Consider the following 16,850-nt stretch of genomic DNA (forward strand, 5'->3'; position numbering starts at 1 on the left):
CTGTCCAGCTGCTGGGAGCATGATCTGGAGACATATTCTCCTGTCAACTTCTTTGGGGTCAGCCTCAGCTACAGAGAGCTATCTCTTTTAAGTTCGTGTCCTTTCTGGGGGAACTCATCCCTAGTAACTGAGGAAGGCAGAGATGAGGGAAGCTATCCTTGGGTAAGGTCTTAGAGCAAAGATATTTTCAGGCATGCAGAGATTTTAAAAAAAATTACCTCCCATTTACCCTCTTCTAGTAAGCTTCTGGAAATGTGTTCCAAAAAAAAAAAAAAAAATGACAGAGTAAAGTGAGAAAGCTAAAGACAAGACTCCAGGGAAGAGGAGATTTTAAATTGGCGAAAGGTAAAGTGAATTCTGAGGACAGTGACAATAAGATGATTTGAAATGACAACGGTGTAGCAGGCCCCAGAGAGCAGCTTGTCCAGACTGGAGCAAGAAAACAGATTCTGGGAAGAGGTCTCCAGGAAAAAGATGAAACAGCTTCTTTGAACGTAGAGAATATTTTGTTGATCAGCCTATGGCGGAGATGTCAGAGCACTTGGAGAATTACTTAGAAACAATAGTTAGAAAACCAGAGACACACACAAAAAAACCAAGGTAGTTATTAACTCTAGGAAAAGCAAAGAGTTGTCTAAGAAAGGAGGCATAGTCATAGTGCATCTACTCGGTTTGGTAGTAAACAGTATTTATGTGGTTGTAATAAAAACATAATATAAACATTTTCCACTCCTGAAGTGTATGTAATGATGTTGCATAGGAGGAGGATAAGTAGGGAATGTTGTTAGTGTGGGGATAAATGAGCCAATAAATAGTCTAAAATGGATAAATCAAGAAATTTTGGTTTATGTTTCTTATTTAGAAGGACATTAATAAGTACTGGGATAAAAAATATGAAGGTTGCGGGTGGTTGCCTAAGAGGAATAGGACCTGAAAGGTGAGATGGGGAAAGAATAGAACAGGTCCTTTAAATTAAATAAATATAGTTGTTTTTCAACTATATTATTTTGTTTTGTTGTTGTTTTGGCTGCAAGGTTTGTGGGATCTTAGTTCCCCCCAACCTGGGATAGAATCCATGCTCCCTCAAACAGAATATTAAGTAGAGTTCCCTGTGCTATATAGTAGGTCCCTATTAGTTATCTAGTTTATATATAGTAGTGTATAAATGTCAATCCCAATCTCCTAATTTATGCCTCCCCCCTTTCCCCTGGCAACCATAAGTTTGTTTTCTACATCTGAAGTACATAGATTTTGGAGTCTAACAGTCACTTTTTTATCCTCAGCCCTGCCATTTGTAACCTTGGACAAATCACTTAACTTCTCTGAGCCTTGGTTTTTCTTGCCTATAGAATGGGGATGTCAATAATACCTGTCATAGGACTGATTTGAGAATTAAATGAGCTAAAAATAAGAACAATAATAACTAAGGAACTGTGCTAGCTCCTTTATTATTATTATCTCATTAAATCTTTAGGACTTGCAAAATTTATGAAGGGCATCATATCACAACAATTATTTGTATAATTATTCATTGTTTAATGTGAATGGTTTTCTGTTATTGCTACTGCTGCTGCTAAATCACTTTAGTCGTGTCCGTCTCTGTGTGACCCCATAGACGGCAGCCCACCAGGCTCCCCCGTCCCTGGGATTCTCCAGGAAAGAACACTGGAGTGGGTTGCCATTTCCTTCTAGGTTGGTACAAAAGTTTGTTTCTGTTATTAATAGTATTTCAATGGGAATGACGATAACTAGGAGATACAGATGTAAACAAGATAAACTCAGTAGCATTCTGCTGATTTTGAAACCAAATTTCCAATATCCTCTTTCCTCCTATTACCCATAGTCTTGAACATGAAATAAAAAGAACAATGTCCCCTGGGCATCAGTTCAAAAGTGACACTTTTTTGGCTTAGCACTGCATTCTTTTTAAAAATTGTGGTAGAATAGGCTTAACATGCCGGAGAAGGCAATGGCAACCCACTCCAATACTCTTGCCTGGAAAATCCCATGGACGGAGGGGCCTGGTGGGCTGCAGTCCATGGGGTCGCTAGGAGTCGGACACGACTGAGCGACTTCACTTTCACTTTTCACTTTCATGCATTGGAGAAGGAAATGGCAACCCACTCCAGTATTCTTGCCTGGAGAATCCCAGGGACGGGGGAGCCTGGTGGGCTGCCGTCTATGGGGTCGCACAGAGTCAGACACGACTGAAGCGACTTAGCAGCAGCAGCAGCAGCAGGCTTAACATAAAATGTACCGTTTTAACCATAAGTACACAGTTAAGTGGCATAAGGACATAGGCACTGTTGTGCAGCCACCTCCATCTCTAGCACTTTTCATCTTTCCCAAATGAAGCTCTGTACCCATTAAACAGTAACTCCCTGTTGCCGCCTCTTGCCACCCCTGTAACCATTATTTCACTTCCTCTCTTTATGCATTTGACTATTCTAGTTAATCATACAATCTAGGAATCTAGGAATCATACAATAGTTGTCTGACCTATTTCACTGAGTATAATGTCTCCAAATTTCATTGATGTTGTGGTATGTATCAGAATTTCATTCTTTTTTTTTTAAGGTTGAAAATTTTCCTATTGCTTGAATAGACCACATTTTGTTTATCCTTTCATCCACTGATGGACATTTGGGTTATTTCTACCTTTTGGTCACAGTGTATGATGCTGCTATGAACATTCATTTGCAAATATCTGTTTGAGTCTCTACTTTCAATTATTTTGGGTATATGCCCCAAAGTGAAATTCCTGGATTATATGGTAATTCTATGTTTGATTTTATCATGCTGTTTTTCATGGTGGTTGTATCATTTTACATTCTCACTAGCAATGCACCAGGGCTCCAACTTCTCCACATCCTCATCAATACTTGTTTTTCACATACATTCTTGTGCCCGTATGGAAGAGACTCTGTTGTATAGATTCTTAGAAATGGAATTGCTAGGTCAAATGTATATGCCCTCCAAAAGGTTGTACCAATTTATACTTCCACCGTCAGTGTATGGAAGTTTTTATTTGCCATTTCCTCACCCACTTAAATAATATTGTACTTAATATTTGCTATGCACATGGACAAAAAAAACCTCAGTGCTTAAATTTTTATGTTTGTGATTGCTTTGGGAGTATCTTTTTGCATTGGTGTTGGCTACCCATGTAATTTAGCTATGGTGTAATCAGTTTTCTATTGGTGGTCACTTAGCTTGGTTACCAGCCCACTGCATATGTGAAACGCCCAAAGAGGAGGGTGAATTTGGGAAGCTATTAGAAAATGCGTCCCAATACAATAAAATGACTACAGAGATGTTCAAAATGATAGCCCTGAGTCATCAAGTAGTTGCATGGGATTTAGGAAGTGGAATTGTGTTTTTACAAAGAGTTCTATCAAAAATGATTTAAAATATGAAGGCTTGGTAATTTTAAAAAGCTACCGTTTACTGAACTTCAACCATGTGTCACTCTCTGTGTTAGGGGCTTTTCATACATCATTTTACATCATCTTGGCTGGAACAGACACATCTCATTTTACAGTTGTGGAGATGGATTCTGGAGATATGCCCAAGGTCACAAAGCATAGCAGGGGGGTGGGTAGTGGATCCCAACCCAAATCTGTCTGACGTCCTTGAGAGTGACATCTGAAGTAGGTCCTGGAGCTTTGTGGAGACAAGTATGGACTACCTGAACCATAACTCCCAGTGTCTCGAATATTCTGGGGCTTTTTGTTTTGTTGTTTTGTAAGTGTGTGTGCAAATCCAGAGTCAGTAAACTTTGAGACGAAGACTTGATTGCACTTCTGCACAGAGTGTGCGGCATGACTCACTAGGAAGTGACTTTAGGGGCTGATCAAACACAATATTAAATGGCACTGAATCACCCAGCAAGGAAGTTACTCCCCTCTCGATCCCTTGCAATCATTTCATCAAGGAGAACGTCCCTACGTGGTGCTAGAAAGACTGTAACACCTCTTTAACCCTGGCCAGTTTTCTTTAAAAAGCAAAGATGCACCTGCAAATTCAGAGCTTCATTAAGTAACAGTGTCTAGGTAGAATTTAATAACATTATTTTTTAAAATTATATTTACTTCTATGGTTATCATCTAATTATGGAAAGATATCTATTTTTCATTTATTTGAATGAAATAAATGTCCCTTTTACAATAAATTTGCTTTTGTAAAAATAGCAAGTCACTTCATAGAAAATTATATGCTGTGTCAGATTGTAAAATAATTGGGCAAAAATTATGCATAAAGATAATACTCGAATGAAGTTTTGGAGACACTACTTTAGTGGATCTGTAACAGCAGTATCTGGGCTTCCGAGGTACTGCTATTTGTTAACTCTTCATACTTTTCTAGCTTTAGGGTACATCATGGCCCCATGGGATGCTTGTTAAAAATGCAGGTTCCCAGGACTTTAACCCCAGAGAGCCGAAGTAAGTCCCAGGTGGGATCTGGGATTTTGAAATTTTTTTGGCTGTGCCACATGGCTTGCAGGATCTTAGTTCCCCAACTAGGGGTTGAACTTAGGCTATGGGAGTGAAAGCCCAGAATCCCAACCACTAGGCCATAGGGAACTCCCTGGGATTTTGCAGTTTTGAGGTAACTGGTTAGCATGGGGTACTTACAGAAATTCTGAACTAGATCTTCCAATTTTAACCCAATACGGGGGTGTTTTTTTGTTTGTTTTTTTAATGGATTTGTAACAGGGCTACCTGTGTGCAAACCTGCCAAGCCACAGAAGTGCTTTTGCCTTTGTGCTACTTTTGTGTTTCCAGGGATAGAAGCAGTTACAACTAACGTTCAGGCTATGTTCTAAGCACTTTACACTTGTTGAGTCACTGACTCCTCATTACCACCCCAGGGGCAGATAGTTACTACTCCTATTTTACAAGTGAGGAAACCTAGATCCAGAGAGCTGAGATCCCTTGAATAAGGTCACAAGGCCAGGAGGTTGGCAGAGCTGGGATTAGAACCTGGTTATGTGGCTCCAAACCAGCATTTTTCCCTCTAGTAGTCTATTACCTCTCCTGGACTCCAGCTCTACTTGTGATGATGAAGAATCCATCGTATCAGGAAATCAGACTATTTATAATCAGAAATATATTGATATTTGGACTGAATAAATAAATGAATCAAAGACTGGGTGAATGTTTCAGCATTGAGAACAATTTGCCTTCTCTTGAAACTAGGGGCAGGGCTGTCTTTTAAAAACTAAAAGTCAACATTTTTACTTCTTTTGATGAAAAAAAAAAAAAGAGGCGTTCTCAATTTACCAAGAAAACTAAACTGTTACTGACTTACGTGATCCTGTACACAAAAAGCACAAGACAGGGGGAAAACCTGTGATCTGTCTTGCTAAACATTTCTAACTTTCTCCCCCATTTCTTCAAAGACAAGTCCAAAAATCACAGATGAGACTTGTAAAGGACCTTCAGTTCTATTTTTCCAATTCAGGTACAAAATGGGGCTCAGTAAACTCCCAGTCTGTACCTTTCAGAAGAAGGCAGTCAAATTTTGGATGACTTGAAGCTCACCCAGGACGACCTGGGCAATTTTGTTCACTCACCATGTGCATTTTTCTTCCCTCCCCACCCTCCCCCCACCCCTGCCCCCAGCCAAAGTCACAGATTGGTGCTGGAAGCGAAGCCAACACTGGCCTACCAGCCGAGCTGCAGACAGCTGTGGTGGGGTGTGAAAAGGAGGCACATTCTGCTTTTACCGACCAGACAGCCCAGACAGTGTGAGCTAGAGGCAGTGGTGGGCTTCATCTCTGACCCAGGCACAGCTGACCTCCACAAAGGTCTGGTACCAAGGTAGGAAGGATGCCTTGAATATGCACAGACTGTGGAACAGGTTTTGTTTTTCCTGTCAGCAGATGCTTTTTTGCACCGCTGAATTGCTCTGGTGGAAGAGAGCTTACAAGCAGGAGCACATGGAAAATGCATGGCCAGGATGTCAGCAATTGCGTCACAGTTGCACTTTGCAAAGGGGTGATCACTTTGAACAATGCACATGCATTCACATGACAAACCATTAAGACTCTGGTCCCAGGGAAACAGCATGTGTTCTTTATCAGATGGCTTCCTCAGACCGCAGCACACTGTGGACTGGAGCCCTTCACACCCATTAAACAAATGTGGGGCTAACTTTTATATTTTATGAGACGCTTTAGATGTCCTTTTGATAATGAAGCAGTGAACGCTCCACAAAAAAAAAAAAAAAAAAAAAAAAACAGATGATTTACTCATGTGTTTCTTGTATCTGTCAAGATGACTGTTGGGCAGCTGAAGGTAGCCTGTGTCTGTGAGTGTAGATATTGAGAACTGCAAAAGACATGTCAGTAAAAACCAAAGAAAGATTTTCAACTTGTGTGCAGTTTGATCTGTAAGGTCCAAGGCCAAAAAAGGGTGATTCTCTAAAAGACAGCTGTCAAGCAGTAATTCTCTCAACTCCAGTTGCACGTTTGAATTACCTAGGGAGCTTTTAAAAATTCCAATCCTTAGGTTGCACCCCAGACCAAAGAAATTAGAATTTCCAGAGGTAGGACCCAGGCCTCAACACTTTAAAAAAAAGTTTCCTGGGTGATTCCCATGTGCAGATAAAGCTTATTGAATCACTGCTTTAAGGGGATATTTCCTTACTTTTTTGAAAGTCATATAGCATTTTGGGAAAAATAGTGATCCACTGATATCTCATTTACAAAGGAATGAAAATGGAAGTCACCATGTAGTGTGGCTGATTTCTGGACTTTATCATCTGCCTCTCTTCTAATTGTTTTGTGCAAGTATTGGAAGGCCTGTGCTTAGTGCCTCTGGGGGCCAGGCAGGTACCAAAGAGGAGGTGAAGGCTGAGGGAAAGGGGACTGGAGGGAACTGGAACACCCCCTTTGCTCCACCCCTCCTCCCATCCTTTCCAGGTGCAGATGCAGCCTAAGTAGGGCCAAGGTTTCAAATTCTTCTGAATAAATTGCTCATCAGAATTATTTTTATGTGAAATATCCCCCTGCTAGAACTGTTTGCCAAAATTTAAAACTCCCTGAAGCCAAATGAAACTCACCTACAGTCCACATTTGGCTTTGTGGACTGCCTTTGCTTTATACATCTTTTGGGGATTCTTCTTTTTATTGCAGTAAAATACACTTAACATTAAATTTACCATTTTAATCCTTTTTAAAGTATACAATTCAGTGGCATTAAGTTCATTCATGGTGTTGAACAACCATCACCTCTATCTAGTTCTAGAACTCTCTCATCACCCCAAATAGAAATCCAATAGCTGTTAAGCACTCACTCTCCATTCTCCCCTCCCCCAGCCCCCAGCAACCACCAATCTGCTTTCTGTCTCTCAGATTTGCCTATTCTGGGTATTCCATAGCAGAATCATACAGATGTGACCTTTTGTGTCTGACTTCTTTACCTCAGTGCAGCATTTTCAAGTCCATCCATGTTGTAGCTGGAGAAGGAAATGGCAACCCACTCCAGTGTTCTTGCCTGGAGAATCCCAGGGATGGAGGAGCCTGGTGGGCTGCCGTCTATGGGGTCGCGCAGAGTCAGACACGACTGAAGCGACTTAGCAGCAGCAGCAGCATGTTGTAGCATGCGTCAGTGCTTCACTCCTTTTTATAACTAAGTAAGATTCCATTGTGGGTTTACCTCGTGGCTCATTGGTAAAGAATCTGCCAGTGATGTAGGAGACTTGGGTTCAGTCCCTGTGTTGGAAAGATCCCCTGGAGAAGGGAATGACAATTCACTCCAGTCTTCTTCCTGGGAAATCCCATGGACAGAGGAGCCTGTCAATGGGGTTGAAAAAGAGTTGGACACAACTTAGCAACTAAATCACCACCACCACCAACACCAAAATTCCATTGTATGCAAAGACCATGTTTCGTTGATCTGCTCATTAGACGGTGGATAGGTGACTTGTTTCCACCTTTTGGCGCTTGTGAATAGTGATGCTCTGAACAACTGTGTGCAAGTTTTGTTTCAACACAGGGCTTATTCTTCCATAACAACATACGCTCCCAGAACACTGATCCCAACTCCAAGCATACTCCAAGCAGGTGCTTATGACTTGGGAACTTAACTCTAGGATGACCGAGTCATCCCAGATTGCTTTGTACTGTCACAGTTTTAGCACTGAAGGTTCCACATCCCAGGAAGCCCCTCTGGGTGGTTATACCCCTCTAGAGGCTGCTGAAGCTAATAAGTAGAGGAAGGGCTGACAGGGCCTCTCTCGTTCACCAGCATGAGCCTTCTCAAGGTCAGGCCACATAGTTTAAGTCTTTTGAGTGTGACTTTAAAAATCATTGTGCCGAGTATATGTTCCTTGTTGTTGTTTGTAATCACCAGTGATTTCAGGCCTCTGTCTTTAGCACAAACCAATGCTTCTGTGTGTACCTGGAGGATTCCCTTTTATTTATTACTTCTTTTATGTGTTTATTAAATTTTTTAAAAAAATTGAAGTATACATGATTTACAATGGTGTGTTAGTTTCTGGTGTACAGCAAAGTGGTTCAGAAATGTGCATGTATCAATTCAGTTCAGTCACTCAGTCGTGTCCAACTCTTTGCAACCCCATGAATCACAGCACGCCAGGCCTCCCTGTCCATCACCATCTCCTGGAGTTCACCCAGACTCACATCCATCAAGTCAGTGATGCCATCCAGCCATCTCATCCTCTGTCGTCCCCTTCTCCTCCTGCTCCCAATCCCTCCCAGCATCAGAGTCTTTTCCAATGAGCCAACTCTTCACATGAGGTGGCCAAAGTACTGGAGTTTCAGCTTTAGCATCATTCCTTCCAAAGAAATCCCAGGGCTGATCTCCTTCAGAATGGACTGGTTGGATCTCCTTGCAGTCCAAGGGACTCTCAAGAGTCTTCTCCAACACCACAGTTCAAAAGCATCAATTCTTTGGCGCTTAGCCTTCTTCACAGTCCAACTCTCACATCCATACATGACCACTGGAAAAACCGTAGCCTTGACTAGATGAACCTTTGTTGGCAAAGTAATGTCTCTGCTCTTCAATATGCTATCTAGGTTGGTCAGAACTTTCCTTCCAAGGAGTAAGCGTCTTTTAGTTTCATGGCTGCAGTCACCATCTGTAGTGATTTTGGAGCCCAAAAAAATAAAGTCTGACACTGTTTCCACTGTTTCCCCATCTATTTCCCATGAAGTGATGGGACCAGATGCCATGATCTTCGTTTTCTGAATGTTGAGCTTTATGTATACACTTACATAAATACATAGATATATATTCTTTTCCACATTCTTTTCCATTATTGTTTATCATTGGGTGTTGAATATAGTTCCCTGTGCTATACAGGAGGACCTTGTTGGTTAACCATTCTGTATATAATAGTCTGCATCTGTTAATCCTAAAACTCCTAATTCATCCTTCCCCTCGCCTGACCCCAGCAACCACAAGTCTGTTCTCTACGTCTGTGAGTCTGTCTCTGTTTCACAGATAAGTTCATTTGTATCATACTTGACATTCTACTTATAAGTGGCATCGTAAAATATCTTCTTTCTCGGTCTGACTTTCTCAGTGTGATAATCTGTAGGCTCATCTATGTTGCAGCAAACGGCCCATTCCTGCTTTATCTTGGCTTCAGAATCTCCTCCTCAGCAGAGCTTTCCCAGAGTCCCATCCCTTTCTCTTGCACAGGTCTAAAGGACTCTTTTCTCTTTTCCCAGGGCATGTTCTAATTACAGGATTTGTTTGCACTGGTCCCCCCACTAGACTGTGACTTTCTCGAGAAGGGTGGATGGTTGCTGATGTTTTTGTCTGACCAAATATACCCTTTCTACTTCTGATAATAGTATTTCTCTTTCTCTTTGGGGGACCAGTCCTCCCCTAATCTCATACCACATGGTTTGTGTAGACTTGATGCCACTTCCTACTACCCAGGCCTGGCCCATCCTCATGTCCCACCCCCTTGGCCAATGTGACTGGCTTTGGAATCGGTGGCCTGCACATTCAGTCCTGAAACTTATGTTGAAACTAGCTGGAACTATGTTGGAGTGAGCTAGAACTTCGTTGGAGCTAAGGAGAAAGGGACTACATTTCTCATATAATTACTAAGCTCTCTGTGCTTGTCTTTGTCACACCTTGGGAGAAAGCCACCTAAAAACAAAACCAAAACAGAAGACAGCAGAGCTGAGTGATAGAGAGAGAAAAGGATGGTGCCGGGCCAGAGCAAGATTCCTCCCCTTCATTTCCTGATGATGTCAGTCACTTTTTTTTTTTTTTTTTACCTAAACTGATTTGTGTTGAGTTTTTGTCCTTTGCAACTAAAAGAAAACTGAAGAACACACTGTCCCTAATTAATCTTTAAATTCCATGCATGTAGCATTTCCCTAGCACATTATAGGTACCCAAGAAATGAATGTGTTGATACTTTCCTAAAGACGCCATTATGATGGGTAATTTTTTTTATTCATTAATGAAATAATATCGATGCAAGAAGAGTCAGGAGGGGAGGATGTAGAAAAGTTGGAGCCCTCACACACTGCTGGTGGAAATGTAAAATGTTGCATTCCCTATGGAAAACAGTGACAGTTTCTCAAAAAGTTAAACAGAATTACCACATATGATAATTCTGCTCCTATATATATACCTAAAGAATCAAAAACAGGTGTCCAAACAAAAATTTCTACAAAGATGTTCACAGCAGCACTATTCACAAGTTCCAAAAGGTAGAAAAAAATCAGCTGTCCACCAACGATAAACAGAAAAACAAATTGCAGTATAGCCACACAATAGAATATTATGCAGCCATAAAAAGGACACGTGCTATGAAGTGAGTGAATCTTGAAAACATGATGCAAAGGGAAAGAACTCAGACACAATATTGTATGATTCCACTTATATGGAATATCCAGAATGTGTAATGACTGCTAAATGTGTACAGGATTTCCTTTTTGGGTGAGGAAAATGTTCTGAAACTAGACAGTGGTATGGTCACCCAAAACTGTGAGTGTACCAAATGTCACTACTGCTGAATTTTATGTTGTGTATAGTTTACAACAATAAAAATAAAGGAATCAGGAGCTTCCTCCGGGCTGCTGCAGATAGAGGCTATGCAGGTTGCAGGTGCCCAGACTGAGGCAAATCTGTAATCCAGGCTGTGCCCTGCCATACAAGCTGTGACCCTTGGTCCCCTTGCAGAGCAGATGCCTTGTTCTGATTCACACAAAGTCTCCATTTGGGCTAAAGCAGAACTTCATAGACAAGATGGCATGAGAAGCAAACTAACTTGGTTGATGGCCTCACTTTATTAAAATTTTTAATACTCCTCAGCTGTATACTTCTCAGCATCCACAGAGAGCCACTGTCTGCATCCTCTTCTATCCTGAGGGTTCTGTATCTGAAAATTTACAGTGCATCATTTGGGTGCTTAATTTGTAAAACCAGCATAAATCACTGGACTAAACTGTCCATTACCATGAGCTCAAACTATCTTGCCATCAAGAGAGTGAGCTGGTGGTTTTGCTCATGTTGGAAAATTAAGAGGCAAAAGGCCAAAAGGAGAACTCTGAAACAAGTCAGTTTTCTTATGTTGGGAAAACTTCATAAGGTTAAAGGCAGGAACTTTCTGCCTGCACTCATCAAAGGTATTTTTTTTTTAAGCCATTTATGTTTTGGGGATCAATGAGTTAGAACAGAACAATAGTAATCCTTTCGAAGCTACGAAAGATTTGGTCATGTTCTGGGGACTAGTTTTCTGAACTTTTCCTCCTCCTCAAAGAAATCAATAGGGAAAAAGAAAAAAGCAACGCCCTGGGCAATTGCTTTAAGGACAAGTCAGTGGTAGTTGTTTTTTTGTTCGTTTTTCAGTTTCAGGGTCATAAACCACCCCTCTGCCTTTGAATCTGCCATTTTCCAATTTGCATCTGCATTCACAGTGCAACTTAGAAAATATTGGGGGCAGGTCATTATTAATGGGCTTCCCTAGTGGCTCAGATAGTAAAGAATCCACCTGCAATGCAGGAGACCCAGATTTGATCCCTGAGTTCAGAAGATCCTCCGGAGAAGGGAATAGCAACCCACACCAGGAATTTTGCCTGGAGAATCCAATGGACAAAGGAACCTGGTGGACTACAGTTCATGGTGTCACAGAAGTCAGACACACACACACACACACACACACACACACACTAATACAACAGGATGTGGAATGAGACTTTTCCTGTCAACCCAGAACTATAAAACTTTGAAGGTGAGGGCAGTGGGTAACAGTACTTCCTCCTTCTGTTACGAGGTGGCCAGACTGGTCCTTTGACCATCAGTAACCATCAGCCTCCAGCTAATATAAGACATGGTCAAGATTTTATCCAGAGGAGGTTTCTCCAACAGGTCTTTGTAGGGGGTGTTTTCTTCTTCCCTTTCAACCCCCAAGCCAAGAGAGGAGAGTTCAAAGGAGGATCACTCATGAGACTGGGCACACAGAGGGGGAGTGGCTGGCATTTCACTGCCCACTTAAGGCTGCCCATGGTGAGGAGAAAGGGCAGCAGGGCAAAGGTACATCCTGCTTCTCATGGGCCAAAGCACATATCCTTAGACTTGAGTCATCCTGAAAAACTCACCGGAGAGGGCAGCCTGCCAGGCAAGCGGCCCTCAGAAAGAGAATGTAGGGTACTTCCTGGGGTGTGAGTGGAAAGGGGATGTGGGAGAGATCATAGCATGTGCTTTGAGTCTCCACATGGTCCCCACAGAGGTCTCCAAAGATCCACCCCACCGTGCACCCCCATGTGAAAGAACCAGCATGTAAGGACTCACCAGGACATGGACGGGGGAGATCTGACACTCAAGTATCAGATATACCTGTTCTCACTTGTTTCATCTGAAGGTCCCTTGCACTCATTCCTCTGCTCCTGAACACCAGCAAGAGGAGCTGGAGAGGAGGCAGGAAAGGACATGCCTGCCCTAGTCTCCATACCAGAGTGGGTGGGGAAGAGGCATAAAACTGGATGTGAGAAGGAAGCTTTGGTTGGACTAGAATGGACTTCTAATATGCAAAATTGAGATCATTCTTAATGGCTGAAACTAAAAGCTATGGGATCTTATGAGAGTTTGCCAAGTTCAGCTCATTCAGTAGCCCAGTAACAATAATTTATTTCCACTATTGATGAAGCTACTCTGAGATTTTCATCTTTCAGAGCTCGAGTGCAGTTTCTAGGATGAAATACGATTCTCATCAGTTAGTTTCCAGGCAAGGAGCTGCTTCTAGGGGACAGAGAAGCCACAAAGCTTTTGGCAGCCTTCTAAGGTTGGAGAGACAAAACTGGGAACTTGAAAGGCTAATACTGCGTAAAGAGGGAGTGGGGGACAGAAAAGTGAGTTTCATAGATGGCAATTTTCTGCTTAAGACATTTGGCAAATTCTGAAACAGTGCAGGCCAAGAGGCTAAGGAGCCAAGCAAAACGTTTCTGAGAAAGAGCAGAGTTTTCAACAGTCTTGCCATGTTTTGGAGACAAGGATTAGAACCTAGGACCAGGGGGAGGGGCCTTGGTGAACACCTAAACTTCTCAGTTGGAAATACCGAAAGGCAAGGATTTAGAAGTGAGAGCCAGAGTTAAATGGCGTCTTATCAAAACTGCTATGCAGCCTCCATCCAGCTCAGCCTCTGATTGGATTAGGATGGTTAGTCCTCATGCCATCTGTTTTGCAGAGAAAGGATGAGCCCTCTCCAGAGTTAGACAACATCAACCAGAGACTCTAGATATTTTTTTCATACACAGATACTGTATTGCATTCAACAAACATTACAAGGCCTGCCAAGAGACAGGACCAAATCACTGAAAACAAAGAGAAAAACAGTCAATAGAAATAGACCCCCCTCCCCCCAGGTGACTGAGGCATTGGAGTTAGACAGGGGCTTTAAGATAACCGTAATTAACATTTTCAAGAAAAACAAAAAGACGGAAAAAATGAATGAAGAGAGAATTTTCCCAGAGAACTGGAATTTGTAAATTTCATAATCCAAAAGATTGAGAACATAGAGAACACACTTGAGCTCCTCATGGATGGGGGGAAATTTTGAAAATGCTGATTCAGCTCTATTTGAGCCATTAAATCCCATGGGCCCACAGTCCAAGAAAAAGTTTGATATCTCCAGTTGTCATTCTACATCTTAAGCAACTTCCTTTAAGGAATACATATTACCATGAGTTCTGAATCTCCTCTGCTCTATAAGCCCAATCCCTGGAATGGAGCTCTGTTCACCTGGAGAAAGAGGTGCCTTTTGCCAATTATCCTAAATATATCCTTTGGGCAATGCATCTTGGGAGTACTATTAGTTAAGATGATCAGGGAAATGAAGCCTTTCTGAGATGACATTTGAGTTGACACAAAGTGACAGGAGCTAATCAGAAAAGTATTGGGGGAAATGTGACCTGGGGAGAGGAGACATAGAGTACAAAGATCTCTAGGACAAGAGTATGTTTGGCAAGAGTATGTTTAACCTGGGGATAGCAAATTTTTCTGTAAAGGGCTAGATAGTAAATATTTTAGGTGTTCCAAGTCATATAGTATCTGCTGCAACTAAATTCTGCTGTTACAATGCAAAGGTAAAGACACACAATAAATAAATGGGTGGCAGTATTTCAATAAAACTTTATTTATGAACACTTAAATTAGAATTCCTTAGTAATTTTCACATGACAAAATAGTCTTTTGATTTTTTCTGAAGCATTTAAAAATGTAAAATCCATTCTTTAAATAATTTTCTTAATTGGAGTATCATTGACTTACAATGTTGTGTTTGTTTCTGCTGCACAGCAATGTGAATCAGTTATACATATACATGTATCCACTCTTTTAAAGATTCTTTCCCCATGTAGGTCATTACAGAGTATTGAGTGGAGTTTCCTGACTATACAGTATAGGTCTTTATTAGCTATCTATTTTGTATATGATAGTGTGTACATGTCAATCTCAACTCCCAATTTATCCTCCCCCTCCTTTATTTCTTGGTAACCATAAGATGGTTTTCTATATCTGTAACTCTATTTCTGTTTTGTAAATGAGTTCATTTGTACCGTTTTTTAGATTCCACATATAAACGATATTATGATATTCATCTTTCTCTGTCTGACTTACTTCACTCAGTATGACAATCTCTAGGTCTCTTCATGTTGCTGCAGATGGCCTTATTTCATTCCTTTTTATGACTGGGTAATAAGCAACAGTTAGAACTGGACATGGAACAACGGACTGGTTCCAAATTGGGAAAGGACTAGGTCAAAGCTGTATATTGTTACCCTGCTTATTTAACTTATATGCAGAGTACATTATGCAAAATGCTGGGCTGGACAAAGCACAAACTGGAATCAAGATTGCCGGGAGAGATATCAATAACTTCAGATATGCAGTTGACACCACCCTTATGGCAGAAAGCAAAGAGGAACTAAAGAGCCTCTTGATGAAAGTGAAAGAGGAGAATGAAAAAGCTGGCTTAAAACTCAACATTCAAAAAGCGAAGGTCACGGCATCCAGTTCCATCACTTCATGGCAAATAGATGGGGAAACAATGGAAACAGTGACAGACTTTATTTTCTTGGGCTCCAAAACCACTGCAGATAGTGACTGCAGCCATGAAATTAAAAGATGCTTGCTCCTTGGAAGAAAAGCTATAACCAACCTAAATAGCATATTAAAAAGCAGAGACATTACTTTACCGACAAAATGTCCATCTAGTCAAAGCTATGGTTTTTCCAGTAGTCTTGTATGGATGTGAGAGTTGGACCATAAAGAAAGCTGAGCACCAAAGAATTGATATTTTTGAACTGTGGTGTTGGAGAAGACGCTTGAGAGTCTCTTGGACTGCAAGGAGATCAAACCAATCAATCTAAAGGAGATCAGTCCTGGGTGTTCATTGGAAGGACTGATGCTGAAGCTGAAGCTCCAATACTCGGGCCACCTGATGTGAAGAACTGACTCATTGGAAAAGACCCTGATGCTGGGAAAGACTGAAGGCAGCAGAAGGGGACAACAGAGGATGAGATGGTTGGATGGCATCACTGACTTGATGGACATGGGTTTGAGCAAGCTTTGGGAGTTGGTGATGGACAGGGAGCCTGGTGTGCTGCAGTCCATGGGGTTGCAAAGAGTCTGGCATGACTGAACAACTGAACTGAACTGAATATTCCATTGTGTATATGTACCGCACCACATCTTCTTTACCCATTCCTCTGTCAGGGGACATTTAGGCTGCTTCCATGTACTGGCTATTATAAATAGTGCTGCACTGAACATTGGGGGTGCACGTATCTTTTCAAATTATGGTTTTCTCCAGATGTATGCCCAGGAGTGGTGTTGCTGGATCATATGGTAGCTCTATTTTAAGTTTTTTTAAGAACCTCCCCTACTGTTCTCCATAGTGGCTGCATCAACTTACATTTCCACAGTGCAGGAGGATTCCCTTCTCTTCAGACCCTCTCCAGTATATATTGTTTGTAGCGTAAAATCCATTTGTAATTCTGGGACCATAGTTTGCTGATAGAAGGTCAGTTAGGTATCTGGGATCAGATCATGCAGGACATGTAGGACACGGTTAACAATCAGATTAAGGCAAAGCCCCTTTCACTCTCCAAATGGAAAGTCACCCATTAGGGCGATTGAAGGCCTGGGTGTCAATTCTGGGAGGCAGTTTCCTACAGCCCAAGGGAGCGCATCAGGTTTGTCCCCGCCCCCGCCACACACACACCATAAAGGGAGGACAAGCAAACACACACACCCCAGCCCACACCACACCCCTACACCCACCCACCCACACCCACACCCCCACACCCACACACCCTTCTAGCCAGAAAGCCAGAGAGGACGTGACAAGGTTCACGCTGA

At 41.8% G+C, this 16,850-nt stretch overlaps 1 protein-coding gene across 1 annotated transcript in view; it reads left to right on the top strand.

The window, feature by feature from the left end:
• Positions 1–16,850, top strand: part of KSR2 (kinase suppressor of ras 2) — a 485,548-nt gene that overhangs the window by 19,907 nt on the left and 448,791 nt on the right. Inside the window, exon 2 of the mRNA XM_061384873.1 lies at positions 5,625–5,822. The gene's annotated coding sequence lies outside the window, so the exon portion shown is untranslated. The remainder of the gene's footprint in view (positions 1–5,624; positions 5,823–16,850) is intronic.

Source organism: Bos javanicus, chromosome 17 (genome assembly GCF_032452875.1).
Source record: "Bos javanicus breed banteng chromosome 17, ARS-OSU_banteng_1.0, whole genome shotgun sequence".
NCBI classification, from domain to species: domain Eukaryota; kingdom Metazoa; phylum Chordata; class Mammalia; order Artiodactyla; family Bovidae; genus Bos; species Bos javanicus.